The sequence below is a fragment of the Mobula hypostoma genome, chromosome 8 (assembly GCF_963921235.1).
Source record: "Mobula hypostoma chromosome 8, sMobHyp1.1, whole genome shotgun sequence".
NCBI classification, from domain to species: Eukaryota; Metazoa; Chordata; class Chondrichthyes; order Myliobatiformes; family Myliobatidae; genus Mobula; species Mobula hypostoma.
In genome coordinates, this window is record NC_086104.1 from 83,686,859 (window position 1) to 83,706,703 (window position 19,845).

A 19,845-nucleotide genomic window follows, 5' to 3' on the forward strand; every position below is an offset into this window, starting at 1 on the left:
CCCAATAAACTACAGTCTATCAGTAAAAGGCAATAAAAGAGTTTTAAGTAAACACCAAAAACCAACAGGAAAAGGAGTAAAGATATTAAAAAGTTGCAGAAGGATAGAATCAACTGGGAATAATCAGCCTATCACAAACTAGGTACACAAAAAGTAAGGAACAACAGGAGCTTAATTATATCTAAATAACACCATTTAAATTATCTGGGAAGCAAGTTGCTTAAAATATAAACAAGCCACTAAATTTTTGAATAAGTAAATAAAGCATTGCATTCACTATATAGGGAAAGCACTAAGGTTCAACAAAGGTCTGGTCAGCTTGCTATTCAGAACCCAGGAAGAGATGTTTTGCGATCACCTGGCAAGCTACTCCTGAGACAACTATTAGTAGGTAGCTTTAATTTTTGCAGATGTTTAATGATTACAAAACAAACAAAACAGTTTAAAGCTTATATGAATGGATTGGATTAAGTAAAAAATATACAGCAAAATATCAGATTCTTGCAGAACCGAGGATGAGAGAGGAGTTATTTGTTAAAAAAGTAACAGAGCTTCAAGGGTAACTTGCAGGCTTGTTTGCAGGTGAATTTAGATTAAACTCTACTTGTACATTGAGAGAATGTACAGGTTATTAATTATTAATCCTGCATGAGCACTGTACAAAAATACACACACAGAATTTTTTTCATGTTTTGGCAGGTTGAAAGTGACTTGAAACGTTTGAAGAAAGACACACGCTTTTGTTTGAAGCTGTGTCCCCAAACTTCTCTTAAATTTCCAGTTCCCTTTCCTTACTTACACCTTCTTCTTTGACTAAGTACCTGGTCATCTCCCTTCATGATCAGTCTTTAGCTTATATTTTGTTTGATAGGGCTTCAGTGCAGCCACGTCGAGTGACTTTCTTTGTAAATGATGAAACATTAATGTAAGTTGCCACTGCATTATCTTCCAAGCAACAACCCTAAACTTGTTGGAGGAATTCAGTGGTTTGAGTAGCATCTCCAGAGGGAAGAGAATTGTGGAGGTAAGTGGGAATGATGAGAGAGGAGTCCAAGGTGTTTAGTGGACTGAGAAGGGGTGAAAGATGATTGGCAGGTTGTGGAGGGGAGGAGGTGTGGAGATGGGATAGAGTGGCATGTGGGTTATAGATGGGAAGAGAAAAATACAAAAAACTCATGAGAGGACAATGGAACAAGTTGGATGAAAAGGACTGTGCAGGTTGGAGACAGTTGCCGGGAGAAAATAAGCAATAACACAAAGGGCGACCACTGCTTGAATCTGATAAATCAAGGAGGTGATAATGGGTATTGTTAGGGGTGATGGACAACAAGCAGATGGGGGAGAGAGGGGAAGCCAATGGGTGAACGGTGAGTATACTGAGTGGATATAATCAGAAGGAGGAGGGGAATGAAGATGGTGATTGAGGGGCTAGGGAATGGTCAGGAGTGGCAAGAATGGGGAGAGAAATGTAAGGACCGGATAAGGATTGGAAGGCATGAGAGAGGAGGTGAAAATGGGAAAAATGCTATATTCAGGATCCTAAAAGGAAAGTCAGTGGATGTTGTTTACTTGGATTTTCAGAAAGACTTTAACAAGGTGCAACATATGAGGCTGCTTAACAAGTTACGAGCTCGTGGCATTACCAGAAAGATACTAGTGTGGATTTGCTGAATGGCAGGAGGCAAAGAGTGGGAATAAAGGGGTTTTCTGGTTGGCTGCTGAAGACTAATGGTGTCCTGCAGGGTTCAGTGTTAGGACCACTTTGTTTCATGTTATATGTGGATGATGGAATTGACGGTTTTGTGGCCAAGTTTGCCGCTGATAGGTGGGGGCGGGGCAGGTAGTGTTGAGGAAGCAGTGAATGAGTCTGCAAGAGGACAGATTAGAAGAATAGGCAAAGAAGCAGCAGATGGAATGCAGTGTTGGGAAGTGTTTGGTCATGCACTTCGGTAAAAGGAATAAAAGCATAGACTACTTTCTAAATACAGAGAAAATTCTAATATCAGAGGCACAAAGGTACTTGCGAGTTCTCGTGCAGGATTCCCTCAAGGTTTACTTGCAGGTTAAGTCAGTGGTAAGGAAGGCAAATGCAATGTTCACATCCATTTTGAAAGGAGCAGAATAGAAAAGTAAAAGTGTAATGCTGAGGATTTATAAAGGTGCCTTGTTAGTATAGCCAGTACAGCTCAGGGCGTCAGAGACCTAAGTTCATACCCAGTGTCCTGCGTAAGGAGATTGCACATTCTCTTTGTGGAATGCACGTTTTTTTTCTCCAGGTGCTCTAATTTCCTCCCACAGTCCAAAGATGAACCGTTTAGTAGATTAGTTGGTTGTTGCAAATTGTCTCGTGATTAGGTTATGGTTAAATTACAGGTTGTCGGGGGTTGCAGCTCGAAGGGCTGGAAGGGTCTGGTCCACGCTGTGTCCCTGAATAAATAAAATGGTCAGACTGCCCTGGAGTATTGTGAGAAGCTTTGGGGCCCTTATCTAAAAAAAGATGTGCTGGCATTGGGGAGGTTCATAAGAATGATTCCGCGAATGATAATGTTAACATGTGAGGAGTGTTTGAAGGCTCTGGGCCTGTACTTGCGAGAGTTTAGAAGAATGGGCGGGGGGGGGGAATCTTATTGAAACCTATGAAACATTGAAAGGCCTAGACAGAGGGAATATAGTGGGGGAGTCTAGAACCATAAGGCACAACCTCAGAATAGAGGGACATCCGGTTAGAACAGAAATGATGAAGAATTTCTTTAGCCAGAGATGGTGAATCTATGGAATCCATTGCCACAGTTAGCAGTGGAGGCCAAGTCTTTGGGTATGTTTAAAGCAGAGATTGATAGGTTCTTGATTAGTCAGGGCAACAAAGATTATGGAGAGAAGGTAGGAGAGTAGGGTTGAGAGGGGTAGCTGTGCAAAATTCATCATCTTTTCTTCATGCCTCAGTCAGAGAATCTGAACCAGAGAGGAGCCACAGATAAGAGATTCCTGACAACTCAACAAAACAAGAGTGTTACATGAATGGCATGTGCTCCTGTTTTGGGTTAGAAGTTACAGGAAGTAATGAAACAAATCATTATTTGTATGGAATAGAGAGCATTGAAGGGTATAACATAGGAACAGGCCCTTTAGCCAACAATGCTGTGTTGAATTAATTAAATTAGTAATCAAATGCTCAACTGAACTCATCCTTTCTGCCTACAAATGATTATACCCTTCCAATTCCTGCACATTTATTTGCCTATTGAAGAGCCTCTTGAATGCTTTTATCATATTTGCTTGTGTCACCAATCCAGGCAGCACATTCCAGGCATCCACAGCTCTCTGTTTATAAAACTTGTCCCACACATGTCCTTTGAACTTACTCCTTTCCACCTTCAATGTATAACCACTGACATAAGACATTTCAAACTTAGGATAAAGATGCTAGCTGTCTATTCTATCAATGCCCCTCATGGAAGAATGGGAAGGAAGGAAGTGGCTCCTTTTGTCAAAAAAGGCAAGATTTCCCAGTGGCTACCTATTTCAATTTGTTTCCCCATTGCTATTCTGACATGTCTGTCTGTCCACGGCCTCCTCTACTGCCATGCTGAAGTCAAACCCAGCTTGGAGGAGCAACACCTCATATTCCAACTGTGTAGCCTCCAACCTGATGTCAGGAACATCACTTTCTCTAATTTCGGGAAGTTTCTCTCCCTTTCCCTTTTCTCTTTTTCCATTCCCCATTCTTGTTATTGTACCCATCTCAACCATTTCTCTGGCAGCTTATTCTAGCATCTTCTGTGTGAAGAAGTTACTCCTCAGGTCTTTTCTATATCTTTCCTCTATCAGCATAAAGTTAGCATATACAAGATAAATTCTCCTGAATTGTAGAATAATGGATACCTTCAACAAAATAGGAAGCCATTGATGGAGTAGATGCTGAACAAATATTTCCTCTAGCTGGATTGTACAAAATTAGGGAACATTACATTACAATAAAAGGGCATCCATTTAAGCCTGAGATGAGCGAAAATGTATTTCTTTATGCTTAGGGTCAATATCTTAGATATCTTCAATATCTTGGAAATTTTAGAGAGAGAGGTCTGGATGCTGCAGTTATTGATTATACATTCAGGACTGAGATCGAGAGCTTTTTGGACCCAAGTGAACCCAAGGATATTATGTGGGTAGTAATCAGGTAAGGTATGAACACATACTTTCCCAAATCCAATTTACTTAATAACTTCCAAACATTTAATATGTTCTCCCAAAATGAGCTATTAACTTGGTACTGAATGTTAGAGTGAGTTGTTTGGATGAGAGAAGATGTGAAATTAGAAATAATAATAATAATAATAATGCCTTCATTTATATAGCACCTTTCATACATTAAGATGAAAGCTCAAAGTGCTTAACATAGATTGTAAAGATAAATCAATATGGTCATAAATATATAAGACAAAATTCAAAATCATAAATGAAAACAAACATTAAATAGAGTAAAATGTAATTGATCATATCAAACTATATAAATGTAATCAACATAAACAGGCATTAAGTGATCCTATAAGTCCACCAAATTTAAAAAGTAGGTTTTTAGAAGTGTTTTGAAATATTCCACAGTACTAGCCTGGTGTATTGCAGTTGGTAGAGTATTCCAGATTTTTGGTGAGTAAGAGTAAAAGGCTGCCAGCTCTTATATCTTTGACTTAGGTAAAGTACAATATTTTTCTTTTGTAGTCAAATGACGTCCTTCAACTGACTCTGGATCGTAGCCATATTTCACTGGATAAAAAATGTATTAGAAGGTCCAAGAAGAGTAAGGAAAAATGTGATTAAAATACAACTCATTTTATTATGTGATCATTTGAATAGAATTTTGAAAAGTAGAGTGAAGCTAGAACATCCTAGAGCAACTTATGGAGTTAGTTACCTTCCCTGGCATGTTGGAAATCTGACGGTACTGTTCTTGATTACTCTACGTGAGCTGAATCTTCTAATCAGCTTTCCATGCCTATGCCTAGCTTGTGGCTAGAATTGTCAAAGGTTTAGGACAGAATTTTTAAAAAGGTGGTTGAACATATGCTGTGGATAAATCATATGCAAACCACTAAGAAGGCAAAAATATTCCAGGCACTGAAACATCGTCATTGCTAACAATCATTGGATGAGTCGGTGAGTTTGTCATTTCTACTCTCCATAAATAGCATAATTTATTCTAGAAAGAGTTAACCAAGATGATATGACTGTAAGACATAGGAACAGAGTAGGCCATTTGGCCCATCGAGTCCACTCTGCCACTTCATCATGGCTGATTGAACGTCATGGTAAATGCATTCTGCTGAACATATTGGTGCTCTCAGTCATACCTTGACTTCCCTCCCACCGCCCATTTGTGACATTTACCAGAAGTGATGCATATGAAGGGCCCAAAGCATTGTTGATGATCCTGACCACCTGTCATGCAAACTCTCTGACCCACTAACATCTGAAAGGAGGTACAGGAGCATCTAGACTAGGACTGCCAAACAGGATAACAGCTTCTTCCCTCAGGCTGTGAAACCAATGAATACCCTGCTACCACGAAGATCTTGTCACTAGGACATCGAGCTGTTTACTGGATTGTTTACTATGCACTTTACATGCATTTTAAATTATAATTTATTAACTTATTTGTGGTAATATTTTTATGTGCTATGTGTGATATATGTATTGTGGATACGCTGTTGTTTCGTTAGGTTGTATATATGTTTACATATATAACTCTCTGGCGTACTGCCACCTTGTTGTGGTGGAGAGGATTGTGTGATCCTGAGAACTTGAGAGCAATGCCGTCTGGAGCTTCGGTCCTGATAGGGTCACCCATGGTGGTAAGGTCAAGGGGAGGACCTGGACAAAGTGCGGTCCAACCAAGACCTCAACAGTGAAGCAGGCAGGAGATGGTGGTAAATTACAGTCTCCAGAATCTCTGAACTATGAGGACCACCACAACAGCTGTGAAGGTGAAGGAAGGCTGCACCAGAAGAAGGCCCCCAACCATCTTGGTCTCCATGCCTCTGGATTCTGGCCCTTTCTCTGTCAAGGGCTGTGTAGTGGCTGCTTGTCTATCAGTCTCCCCACGCTAAAGACCACACGCACAGGCACGTTTCCTGTCTCCAACCACCAGGAGAAGAACCATATTTGACTCTGAGTGACCGCTGATGATGATGATATGTGTAGTCAAATGACAATAAACTTGAATTTGAATCTGATATTGAAATTGCACACTATCCATCTTTGTAGAATTATATTGAAATGCATGATTAGTTTGGCAGAGGAACTCAATGTAAGTCATAGAAGGAAGGATGTGCTGGACTAATATCCAGAGGCCTGGACAAATGAAAGGAATTCTGAGTTCCATTTCCACCATAGCAACTGGGGAATCTTAATTCAAATCCATTCTAGTTGAGTTTAGTATCACAGCAAGTTACAGGTACATTGAAAAGCTTGCTTGAGGCATCACAAGCATCTACCGTAGGCTCAGACAATACGCACAAAGGTTATAAAAACCTCAGTCACAGAGACAAGTTCATGGCCATGAAGAGGTGGTCCATACTGATCTGTTGCCGAGCTAAGGTTAGTGATGTGCAGGTCCGTACAAGAAACTGATTGTTGCAGAAAAGTATTGTTCCTGAACCTGGTGGTGTGGGACTTCATACTTCTGTGTCTCCTGCCTGATAGTAGCACTGAGGAAAAGGGCATGACTTGAAATGTGGGGATGTTTGATGATAGATGCCGCCTTCTTAAGGTAGTGAGTGACTCCTGTACATGCTGTTAGTGGCAGGGAGGGCTGTACCGGTGCCATGTGGCTTGAGAGGTGGTACAGGAGGGAAGGTTTCAGATTCTTGGGGCATTGGAACTGCTTCTGGGGGAGGTGGGACCAGAACCGTCCGGACGGTCTACATCTGGGCAGGGCTGGGATCAGTGTCCTAGGGAGATTGTTTGCTAGTGCTGTTGGGCAGGCTTTAAACTAATATGGCAGGGGGATGGGAACCCACATAGAAAAGAAGAGGGAAGTGATGCAGAGACCAAAGCTAGAGTTAGTGAAGAAAAAAGTAAGCGTAGAGTGCATAAAAGTAAAAAGCAAAAATCGCATAGGTCGCTAGATTCTAAAAGGACAATGAGTATAAGGGCACTTTATCTAAATGCCCGTAGTATTAGAAACAAAGTTAGTGAACTTGTGACACAGAACAGTACCAAGGCATATGGTTTAGTGGCCATTACAGAAACCTGGTTGCAAGGTGGAAATGACTGGGAATTAAATATCCAGGGGTATCAGGTAATACGGAAAGATAGGCAAGAAGGCAGAGGAGGTGGGGTGGCGCTCTTGATTATGGATGAGATCAGGGCGATTGTGAGAGACGATATAAGATCTACGGAGCAGATCTATGGATAGAGATTAAGAATAGTAAAGGGAAAAGATCACTGCTGGGTGTTGTCTGCAGGCAACCTAATAAAGATATTGCAGTGGCAAAGGCGATTAACCAAGAAATAACTGAGGCTTGTAAGAATGGAACGGCAGTTGTCATGGGGGATTTTAACTTCCACATAGATTGGGTGAATCAGGTTGGTTAAGGAAGTCTTGAGGAGAACATCATAGAATGCATCCGTAATGGCTTTCCTGAGCAGTAAGTTAGTGAACCTACAAGGGAAAATACTATCTTAGATCTAGTCCTGTGCAATGAGACAGGCAAGATTAACAATCTTGTAGTCAAGGATCCTCTTGGAAAGAGTGATCATAGTACGATTGAAGTTCGCATACAGACGGAGGATGAAATAGATCTAAAACTAGTGTATTATGCTTGAAAAAGGGAGACTACAATGGGATGAGGGAGGAGTTGGCTAATGTGGATTGGGAGCACAGGCTATTTGGTAGGATAGTTGAGGAACAGTGGAATACTTTCAAAGAGATTTTTCACAGTGCTCAACAAAGGTATATTTCAGTCAAAAGTAAGAACAGTAAGTGTGGGGAGACCCAGCCTTGGATAACTAAGGAAATGAAAGTTGGTATCAAATTAAAAGCTTGTGTGTACAAAGTCGCAAAGAGTAGTGGGAGACTGGAGGATTGGGAAAAGTTTAAAAAGAACAGAGAACAACTAAACAAGAAATAAGGAAAGGAAAGATAGAGTATGAAAGTACATTAGCACAAAATATAAAAACAGATAGCAAAAATTTTTATAAATATATAAAGCGGAAGAGGGTGGCTAAAGTCAACGTAGATCCCTTGGAAGACGATAAGGGGAAATTGATATTGGGTGATAAGGAAATGGCTGAGGGATTGAACGTCTATTTTGTGTTGGTCTTCATGGTGGAGGGCACGTCTAATATCCCAAAGAATGATGTTATGAATGAAATGGAAGGTGAGGACATCGGTAAAATCACTGTCACTAAAGAGATAGTGAAGAGCAAACTAGAGGGTATGAAGGTAGATAAGTCCCCTGGTCCTGATGGGATGCATCCCAGGGTGTTGAAGTAATTGGCGGAGGTTATAGTAGATGGGTTGGTAATCATTTATCAAAACTCTCTAGACTCTGGGCAGGTACCGGCGGATTGGAAGACAGCAAATGTCATGCCACTTTTTAAAAAGGATGTAGGCAGAAGACGGGCAACTATAGGCCAGTTAGCTGACATCTGCAGTCGGGAAAATGCTTGAAGCTGTCTTTCTTTCTTCATTAATCTTTTTATTGATTTAAGGAGAGCATATATACAAACAAGAGAATTATCTCAAATATATATATCAATAACAATACAAAAAGAAAGTGAAATAGACATTATCAAAATCATACATAGTATTAAGCAAATATGTAGTATATAATAAAAAAAAAGCTAATTCACCTTTTATCAATTCATAAAGTGAGAAAAAAAACTTTAAATTTTTAAAATGAGAAGAAAAAAACCCTACTACACTATATGAAAAAGGGGGAAAAAAGGGACTGGGCAGTCGAAGCTGTCATTAAGGAAGAAACAGTGAAACATTTAGAAAGGAGTGGTTCCATTAGACAGATGCAGCATGGATTCAGAAAGGGCAGGTCCTGTTTGACAAACTTACTGGAGTTCTTTGAGGACATAATGAGTGCAGTGGATGGAGGGGAGCGGGTGGATGTAGTATACTTGGATTTCCAGAAGGCATTCAATAAGGTGCCGCAAAAGAGACTTATAAATAAGATACGGATGCATGGAGTCGGAGGAAGTGTACTGGCATGGATAGTGGATTGGTTAACCGATAGAAGGCAGAGAGCATAAATGGGCGTTTCTCCAGTTGGCAGTCAGTGGTGAGTAGGGTGCCACAGGGGTTGCTGCTGGGCCCGCAGCTGTTTACTATTTACATTGATAATGTGGAAGAGGGGGCTGAGTTAGTGCAGCAACATTTGCTGAGACACTAAACTGAGTGGAAAACCAAATTGTACAGAGGATGTGGAGAGTCTGCAGAGGGATATAGATAGGTTAAGTGAGTGGGCCAAGGTCTGGCAGATGGAATGCAACGTTGGTAAATGTGAGATCATCCACTTTGGAAGAAATAATAGAAGAGCAGATTATCATTTAAATGCTGAAAGATTGCAGCATGCTGTTGTGCAGAGGGACTTAGGAGTACTTGTTCATGAATCGCAAAAAATTGGCTTACATGTACAACAGGTTATTAAGAAGACAAACGGAATGTTGGCCTTCATTGCTAGAGGGATTGAATTCAAGAGCAGGGAGGTCATGCTGCAACTATACAGGGTACTGGTGAGGCCACACCTGGAGTACTGTGTGCAGTTCTGGTCTCCATACTTGAGGAAGGATATACTGGCTTTGGAGGCAGTGCAGAGGGGGTTCAGCAGGTTGATTCCAGGGATGAAGGGGTTAACCTATGAGGCGAGATTGAGTCGCCTGGGACTATACTCTCTTGAGTTCAGAAGAATGAGAGGGGATCTTATAGAAACATGCAAAATTTTGAAAGGGATAGATAAGATAGAATTAGGAAAGTTGTTTCCATTGGTAGGTGAGACAAGAACTAGGGTACATTGCCTCAAGATTCAGGAGAGAAGATTTAGGATGGAGATGAGGAGAAACTGTTTTTCCCAGAGAATGGTGAATCTGTGGAATTCTCTGCCCAGGGAAGCGGTTGAGGCTTCCTCACTAAATATATTTAAGATACAGTTAGATAGATTTTTACATAGTAGGGGAATTAAGGGTTATGGGGAAAAGGCAGGTAGGTGGAGCTGAGTTTACGGACAGATCAGCCATGATCTTATTGAATGGTGGGGCAGGCTCAATGGGCCGGATGGCCGACTCCTGCTCCTATTTCTTATGTTCTTATGTTACCCATGACAGTGTAGGTTGTGTCCACAATTCTCTGCAGCCTTTTGTGTCCCTGTGCATTGGAATTGCTGTACCAGGTCATGACGTAGCCAGTCAGGATACTTCAAACAGTACATCAGTAGAAGCTTGTTAGTGCATTTTGTGTCATGCCCAACTTTCTTAAGCTTCTAAGAAAGTAGAGGGCTGGCATGCTTTCTTGATGATTGTATATATATGCTGGGCCTAGGACAGTTCATCCAAGATACTAATGCCCAGCAATTTGAAGTTGCTAACTCTCTCCAATTCTGATCCATCAATGAGAGTTCACCTGACTTCCCCTTTCTGAAATCAATGTTTATCTCCTTGGATTTGCTGATGTCGAGTGTGATATTGTGATAGGAATTCTATCTCAATCCTGTATATCGACTGCACAAGCAGTGATTCATCTAATAACAGCGGTGTTATCAGGAAACTTGTAGATGGCATTGGAGTTCAGCTTAGTCACACAGTCACGGGTGTAAAAAGAGTTCAGCAGGAGCTAAGCATGCCACCTTGAGTACATCTGTGTGCAGTGAGGAGGACTGCAGCTTTGAAATGATCATCTCCTGTCAGTGGAGATACACCGTTAAATTATAAATAGTGTAGAACAGGTCAATGAGGATGCTACCTTGACTTGAGGGCCTGAGTTATAGGGAGAGGTTGATCAGTTTAAGACTTTATTCCTTAGAATGTAGGAGACTGAGGTGTGACCTTAAAGTCATGAGTTGTAGAAATAGGGTAAATCAATCTTTTTCTAAGATAGATTAAAGGTGATGGGTGAACAATTTAAAAAGGACCTCGGGGCGAATTTCATGAAGGGAATGGCGCATATGTAGAATGAGCTGCCAGAGGAAGAGGTAAAAGAACATTCAAAAGATTTTTGGATAAGTACATGGATAGTAAGGGTTCAGAGAGATGTGGGGCAAAGACAAGCAAATAGGACTAGGTTGGGCTCCAAAGTCAGCACAGATGAGTTGAGCTGAAGGGCTTGTTGTATTACTCTGTGACCCTATGAAACAAATCATCCATGAAACACTCAGTCTGGTTGGTGTGAAGTTTTGCCCTATTTCCAAATCCTGTCCTGGAGTTCATCTAGTTTGTGTCAAAGAATTACAGAGTCACAATGTCATAGTGCATGGAAACCATCCCTCTAATCTTCTGTGTCAGTATCTGTACCAATCCTAAAGTAAATACTTCATTCAGTATAGTTCACAGTATTTATAAAATAAACTGTTACTACTGATGACTAAGAATTTTCTCAGAACTACTCCCACTCTCTTTCCACAACAAAGGGCAAAGCCCAGAGTTAAGTGTGTAAAAAGCAATAATTTGTGCTTTTACTGTAAAATCACCCAACATACTTAACAGGAGTGCAATCATACAAAAATATGAATGATATCTCAGAGCAGAATTATTGTTTAAAATTTGACTGAGCTACCTGAGGAGGGATTAGTGCAGATAAAATGGCTATAAACAATAGTTCTAGGGAGTGCCTTAAACATGGAAAGGTATATAGAAATATTGATCAATTTAAGGAAGGAATTCAGAGGCTTAAGACCTTATAAAATTAAGATTATGGACGTTTCAAAAAGAGGCTGAATCAAACAGTTGTAGAGATCCCAGGTATTTGTGGCTTCTAAATAAAATTGTGTTGCAGGCAAATTCCTGGACAACACATTCGCCACAGAAGGAAGGATCATCTTCAAGATCTGGGCATCTTTGTCAAGGCCAGCATCTGTATCGTAAACTTGTCTACCATTTTGAAGGTGCTGCACGAACCGTTGTGGTCCCTAACGATGGCTGCACGCCAACAGCACTGTGGGAAATGAGGTACATATAAGATTTAGACCTAGTGATTATTGAAGGAATGGTAGTGAACTTTCAAGACAGGGATGATATGCAAGTTGGTGGGAAATCAGCAGGTGGTATTTTCCCATGTGTCTGCTGTCTCAGGGCTTCTTCATGGTCAAGGTCATGGGTTTGGGAACAGCTGCTGGAATAGCCTGGGCAGGTGACTGCAATGCACTTTGTAAATGATACACACTGCAGCCACTGTGCACAGGTAATGGAGGGAAGCAATGTTAGTGTTTGATGTGGAGCCAATCAACAGGGCTAATTTTTCCTGGAGGATGTTGTGCTTCTTGAGAGTTGTTGGAGCTGCTCTCATCCAGGCAAATGGAAAGAATTCCATGAAACTCCTGGGGACACAGCTTAAGAATAGAGGGACATCCTTTTAGAACGGAGATGAGGAGGGATTTCTTTAGCCAGAAAGTGGTGAATCTTTGGAATTCTTTGCCATAGGCAGTTGTGGAGGCCAAGTCTTTATGTATGTTTAAGGCAGAGGTTGATAGATTCTTGATTGGTCAAGGCATGAAGGGATATGGGGATAAGGCAGGATATTGGGCCTGAGACAAAAAATTGTTCAACCATGATGAAATGGCAGAGCCGATTTGAGGGCCAAATGGCCTACTTCTGCTCCTATATCTTCTGGTCTTATGGCCTTATGGACTTGTGCCTTGTAGATGGTGGAAGGACCTTGGGACATCAAGAGGTGAGTCACTTGCTGCAGAGCCACCAACCTCTAATCTGATCTTGTAACCACATTATTGAGTGACTGTCCAGTGAGATTTCTGGTTAATAGTTTGCCAGGAGATAGGTAATGAGAGATTCTGCAATAGCAGTGCCATTGAAAGTTCAAGGTAGGTGATCAGGCTTTTTTGTCGGAGATGTCTGGCATACTTATGGTGCAAATATTACCTGGAATTTAACTTCAGAAATTGAGTGGATCTGATATTACACAAACTTATTCTTCTAGATGTCATTATTATTAACTCAGATTTTTTTCTCTTCACAGGCACTGCCTGCTCTTTTGGGATTTCCTATGACTTTGACTTGTATTTCACTGCTTTAACATGCCGCTTTTATTTTCTTACTCTCTAACTGGCCTTTTTAATCCAGCAACTACGTTTTCATCGACATTTTAGCACCATGGCAAATGGAGTCTCACCTCATCAAAGAGAGGCCCTTTATTGTATTTATCTCTCCACTATTTTTTTCTGAAAACCAAATTGCTTTTGCCTCTTTCTGATATAGGATCTCAGACCTGAAATATCCGTTGGTCCTCTTTCTGCAAATGCTGCTTGATAAGCTGAATGCTTCCAGTATTTTCTGCTTTTATTACAGATTTAAAGCCTCAGCAGTTTACTTCTTCATTATCATTTAAACAATGCTGGGTTTACTTTTCTCACTAATTAGAAAGCTGAACTCATCATTATCAATAAAGTAGAGAATATTTGCATTATTGAACAGGGCAACATATAATCATGGAACTCACACAAAATGTTGGAGGAACTCAACAGGTCAGGCAGCATCAATGGAGATGAATAAACAGCTGAGATTTCAGGCCGAGACTCTTCTTCAGGACTGAAATGAAAGGGGGAAGATGCCAGAATAAAAAGGTTGGGGGAAGGAGAAAGTGGTGATCTAGAGGTGATAAATGAAGCTAAGTGGGTGAGAAAAATGGAGGAGAAGAAATCTGGTAGGAGAGAAGAGTGAACCTTGGGAAAAAGAGAAGGAGGAAGGGACACAGGGGTAAGTGATAGGCAGGTGAGAAGAGGTAAAAGGCCAGATTGGGGAATAGAAGGGGGGAGGAGGAAAATATACTAGAAGGAGAAATCATTGTTAATGTCATCAGGCTGGAGACCACCCAGATGGAATACAAGATGTTGCTCCTCCACCCTGAGGAAGCTCTCATCATGGCATCATGGCACAAGAAGAGGCCATGAACTGACATGCCAGAATGGGAATGGGAATTGGAATTCAAATATCTGGCCACTAGGAAGTTCCACTTTTGGTGATTGGAGTGGAGGTGCCTGCTGAAGTAGTTCCCCAACTTACAATGGGTCTCAGTGGTAAAGAGGAGACCGCATCAGGAGCAGCAGACACAATAGGCGACCCCACCAGATTCACAGGTCAAGAGTTGCCTCACCTGGAAGGAGTGTTTGAATGGAGATGAGGGAGAAGCACTTGGGTTGCTTGCAGGGATAAGTATCGGGAAGAAGATTAGTGGGGAGAGATGAGAATTGTGGAGGGAGCAATCCCTACAGAAAGTGGTGGGGGGGGGGGGGAATGGAAAAGATATGTTTGGTCATAGGATCCCTTTGAAGATGATGGAAGTTAGGTAGGATATATGTTGGATTTGGAAGCTCATGGGATGGTTGGTAAGGACAAGAGGAACTTTATCACTGTTAAGGGGGCATGAAGATAGGGTGGGTGCAGATGCATACATTCAAGTATTTAGATGATGTTGTGTAGGTTTAGGTGGTTTGGGCAATGAAACACACCTATATTAGGGTGAAGACCATAAGCCAAATTTCTCATGTCTGTTGTGTTGTGGTATCAGGAGGGTGCTGGTATCCAAGAAGCATGAGACACACAGCTTCAATGAGAAGAATTTTTAAAAAATGTACTTGACTTTAAATTATGGCAGACACTATTATACCAAGGTGTGGCCTTGTGCAAACAATTGACAGATCAGTCTGATGTATTTCATTGACCTGACACAGAAAATAAAGGGCTCTTGTTTGCATGGCATCCTTCACAACCTCAAGGTGCTCCAAAGTTGTAACAAAGCAGCTGCAATGGTAACACAGGCAACAAAGCATCTAGGTTGCACATGGAAAACTCACACAATCAGCAGTGAGATACTGATAATTCATGAGTTTTTCAGTGGCATGGATGGTTGGATAATCTTGAACAGGTCACTGGAGTCAAAGAATCTTTCACAATCATTCAAGAGAATAGGCATCTCATTTGAAAGAACGCATCTGAAAGTACACCCTCACAAAACTGCATATGTCTGGTACTAAGTCTGAGCCTGTAGCTTCTTGAATCAGTGATAAGTGTTATGTATTGAATATTTAAGTAGTATTTCAGTATTATTGTAAATATATTGTTCAATTAAGCATTCTTTTTTATTTAAGTAATTCATTACAGGTTATATATAAAAGTACATGAATGGCATGCATCATCACACCACCGAGTCATATGCACATGTCTCACTGAAGCAAAAAGTAAACTAGGCTCCATGTTTCCTTTCATTTAGTTTTATGTTTTGGACTTACAAAAAAAAACATAACAATGGTGATGAGGAAGTTTAAAACAAACACAAGAAAACTCCCTACCTGTTGAATCACAGCAAGACGTTCAAATTAAAAAAAAAATGCAGTATGTGGTTTTTACAGAAAAGGAGATGGTTAAGGCAAAGAAAAAGCCAGAAAACAGTCTAAATTCAAGGGTTCATAAACAACAAGTACTGGGTGATAACAATCATAAATTCAAAAAAGCAGAAATGGTTGACAACATTGGAAAGACAGGTGCACTCAAATGCACAAGAGATAATTGGATGTTGTACACTGAGCAACTTGAGCAATATTTTGAAGAAAACGAAATAGCCAATGAGAAATGAGTGCCGCTCTTGTTGAGTGCATTGGGTGGAAAAGTATACAGTTTGCTCTGAAGTTTGACTGCTCTAACCATACCAGCTGAAATGAGCTTTGCTGATATTGTAAAAGTAATGCAGGAACATTTAGAAATGAAACCATTGTTGATTGCAAAATGCTCTGGGTTTCATAAGTGGAATCAAAAGAAAGAAGAGTCCATTTCAGCATACATGGCTGAATTGAAGAAGTTGAATGAGCATTATCAATTCAGTAATGGGCTTAATGATGCACTGAAAGATCATTTAGTTTGTGGAATCTTACAAGAAAGCATTCAAAAATGGTTTCTAACTGAAGCACAATTCACATTTAAAGGAGCAGATGAGGTAGCTGTATCAATGGAAACCGCAACTGGAGATACAATTGAGTTGCAGTCAGGAATTGAAAGTGAGCATGAACAAAATTGAAATATCTAAGCAGAAACAGGCCTGGCAGAACAAAATTGTGTTACTGTTGTGGCAGGAACTCACATACACCAGACCAAAACAGAGTCAAAGGCAAAACGTGCAGCAGATGCAACAAAGCAAGACATGTACAAAGAACATATTGGGCAGAGAAAAATAAATGGAGAGAAAATAAAAAGGCAAATTTCAGTTTCTGAAAGAGCACCAATCTGCATGCTGTTGATGAAAAATCTGATAATAATGAAAGTGACGCAGAACTGTGTAGCCTTAGGATTTACAATGTGAAAAATAATACCAAACAAGCTATGTGGCTTACACCAAAAGTGAATGGCATATTAACTAAAATGGAATTGGAAACTGGCTCAGCTGTTGCAGTCATTCCACAAATTGATGTGGACTGGTACTTCAAAGATACTGAACTGAAGCCTGCAGATATCGAAATAAGAACTTATATGGGAGAAAAGAAAACTCCTGCTGTAATGACATTTGTAACAGTGAAATACAACACCCAAACAAATATAGGCTTGTATGTGGTAAAAAACTAGGAGGGTCAGCATTGTGGGGATGTGAGTGGCTAGACAACTATAAGTTGATTGGAGATCCATCCACCATTTCCATTCCACATCCCCTGCAATAAAGTCAATTGAAACCAAATTAAGAAAGATACTAGATGATGACACAGCAGTGTACATCAAACTCAAAACTCAAACATATCAAAGGTAAAATAGTGATATATGAAAATGTTACACCCAAGTTTTACAAAACCCATCCATTTCCTTATACCATTCATGATAAAATAACCAGTGAGCTGGATCACACGGAGGCTGAAGGAATTCTTCCCATGGTTGAGTGGAGCTCAGGAGCAATGCCAGTGATTCCAGTAGTGAAGAAAACTGTTTTTTTTTTCAGGATCTGTGGTGATTTTAAAGTCATCATCAACCCAGGACTGAAAGTAGATCAATACCCTTGGCCCAGAATAGAGGATATCTTTACAAATCTTTTTGGAGGGAGCCACTTCAGCAAAGTGGACTTATCTGAAGCCTTCCTGCAGATGAAGTTGGAAGAAGTGTAGAAAGTATTTCTTACCATTAACACTCACAAAGGTCTTTATTGCTATAATAGGCTTAGTTGTGGAGTAGCATCTGCACATGCATGCTGGCAGAAAGCTATAATCAAAGTGCTGCAAAGCTGTTCAGGCAGTCATGGTTACCTGTATGACATTATTATCAGTAAGGATGACAAGGAACATCTCCAAAATCTCAAGACACTGTTAAAAAGATTAAAAGATTATGAGCTCAGAGAATAGTGTGACAAGTGTCAATTCTGTAAACCAAGCATCGTTTACTGTGGTCACACGATTGACACAGACGGATTACACAAGTGTGCTGAGAAAGTTCAAGCAGTGGTGGATGCAACAAGGCCAAAGATGTGCCACAGTTAATGGTCCTTTTTAGGATTTGTCAATTATTGTAATAGGCTCCTGCCAAACCTGTCTACTGTGCTCATCTCCTTGAATTCATTACTCTAGATTGAGAAGAAATGGCAATGCACAATGTAGTGTGAGGTATCTTTCTAAAAGGTAAAGGAAATAACAACATCAGACGCTGTATTTGCACGTTATGATCCACATCATCATTGTGAAGATTGCCTGTGACGCCTCAGGTTATGGTATAGTAGTAGTCATGTCACATGTTATGAGTGATGTAAGTGAATGCCCCACAGTCCTTGCATCATGCTCCCTTACCACTGCAGAGGAAAATTATGCACAGATTGACAGAGGTTTTGAGTCTGGTTTGGAGTATAAAACATTTCAACCAGTACTTGTATGAGAGAGAGTTTATGACTGATCATCAACCACTAGTGTTCATTTTCAATCCACAGAAGAGTGCTCCGTTATCAGCAACAGCACAAACGCAGAGATGGGCTCTGTTTCTTGGAGGACACATTTACAAGATCGAATTCAAGAGGACGACTAGTCATGAAAATACTGATGAATTGTCCCGTTTAACCTTGGAAAAGGAAATACCTGAAAAATTTACAAAAGAGGACACTCCTCTTAATTGATTCTCCCTAACACAAATCGAAAGTCTCCTTATTATGGCAGAGATGATCGAAAGAGAAACGAGAAAAGGCTCCACACTGTCTCAGGTCTACATTGCCATCCAATGTTGCTGGAATGTGCAGCAGAAATGGCAATTCCCCCGCTTTTACCAGCGCGGGATGAACTTGCCCTATTTGGGGATTGCGAGCTGTTTTACCATCCAAGCTGAGAGTTAAAGTGTTGGAAGAGCTACATGCTGGTTAGCTAGGCATGGTCAAAATGAAAGCATTGGCTCAAAGCTTTGTCTGGTAGACTGGGATAAATCACAAGTTGTTCAGCTTGCTACACATTGTTTGGGATGCCAACATGTCAAAAGAAAGATGTCCAGAGGTGTCAGAACAGCTTGCTGCAGCCCCAGAGTCAACTCCTACAAACACCATGAAGGAGGCCCCAGAACCAGAGATTATTTCATGGCCAGAAGTCTCAGCTGCCAAACAGAGTAAACCCCCGACCCTTGTCAGGAAAGACTTTATCCCATAGGGGTAAGAAATAGCAATTAAATCTTCTGGCCTGAATGGGACAATTTAAAATTTACTAAACTGTGGATGTCCATATAAGTTGAGATGCATTCTATACTTAGTTGAAGTTTATAGCTAAGCAGGGAGGAGTGTTGTGCTGTTAATATTTCAGTAATGTTATAATATATTGTATGATTAAGAATTCTTATTCATTTAAATAATTCATTATGGTTTATTTGTAAAAGTACATGAATGGCATACGTCACCATGCCACCGCGTTTTTGTCAATGTAAAAACGAAACCAAGACACGCACTCCCGGCACCACATTTCCTTTCAATTAGTTTTTACAGAGTGTTTTAGAATTACAAAACATAACAGTAAGAACAGTTAACAGAGACTAAATCATTTTAAAGGAACACCACTCAACTGAATGATAAAATTCAATTGAATATGTTGTTTCTACTGAATATTTTTAACTGAAATTTGGCTTCTATTTTGATGTCACTTCCTTTTTAAAAAAATTCTGTTTACGCAGCAAAATTATTCCGCCTATGCTATAATCTGTCATGCAAATAAATTAATCTGCAAATAACAGGTGGCAGCCTCTTTGTTTAGTTCAGACTAACCTGTATGTTTACACTGGAGAGGAGTGGGAAATTTAGAAGAAAGTGAGCCAAGTAGCAATGTGGATTTTTTTCAAATGAAGGTGAGAAACCACATTTGGCAGAGCTAATACTGTACTTAGAGGACATGAAACAGGATGTTGAGATCCTGTTCAGCCCCAGAGTCACATATCACACTGGGAGGATTCAGCATTTTTGGTGTGAGAGCAATGTGTACTTTCACCTCTCCAACTGAATCCCATGAGATAAGAAGGAAATATCCCTTTGACACTGACTATATGTAATAGAGCTGCAACATTCTTAGCACTTTTATTAATGACACAAATTCTGTTACCACTTATGGCATTCTTACACCAAAGGAGGGAGGGGGGAGGGAATATCAACTCAGACCATGAGAGGCCTGCGTTGGGCGCTGATTGGAA

At 40.4% G+C, this 19,845-nt stretch overlaps 1 long non-coding RNA gene across 1 annotated transcript; it reads left to right on the forward strand.

Moving 5' to 3' along the window:
* Positions 1-326: 326 nt before the first annotated feature.
* On the forward strand, positions 327-19,414 carry LOC134350152 (uncharacterized). The gene is made up of 3 exons (XR_010018838.1): positions 327-387; positions 11,996-12,168; positions 18,122-19,414. It is a non-coding gene; the product is annotated as an uncharacterized LOC134350152 (long non-coding RNA).
* Positions 19,415-19,845: the final 431 nt, after the last annotated feature.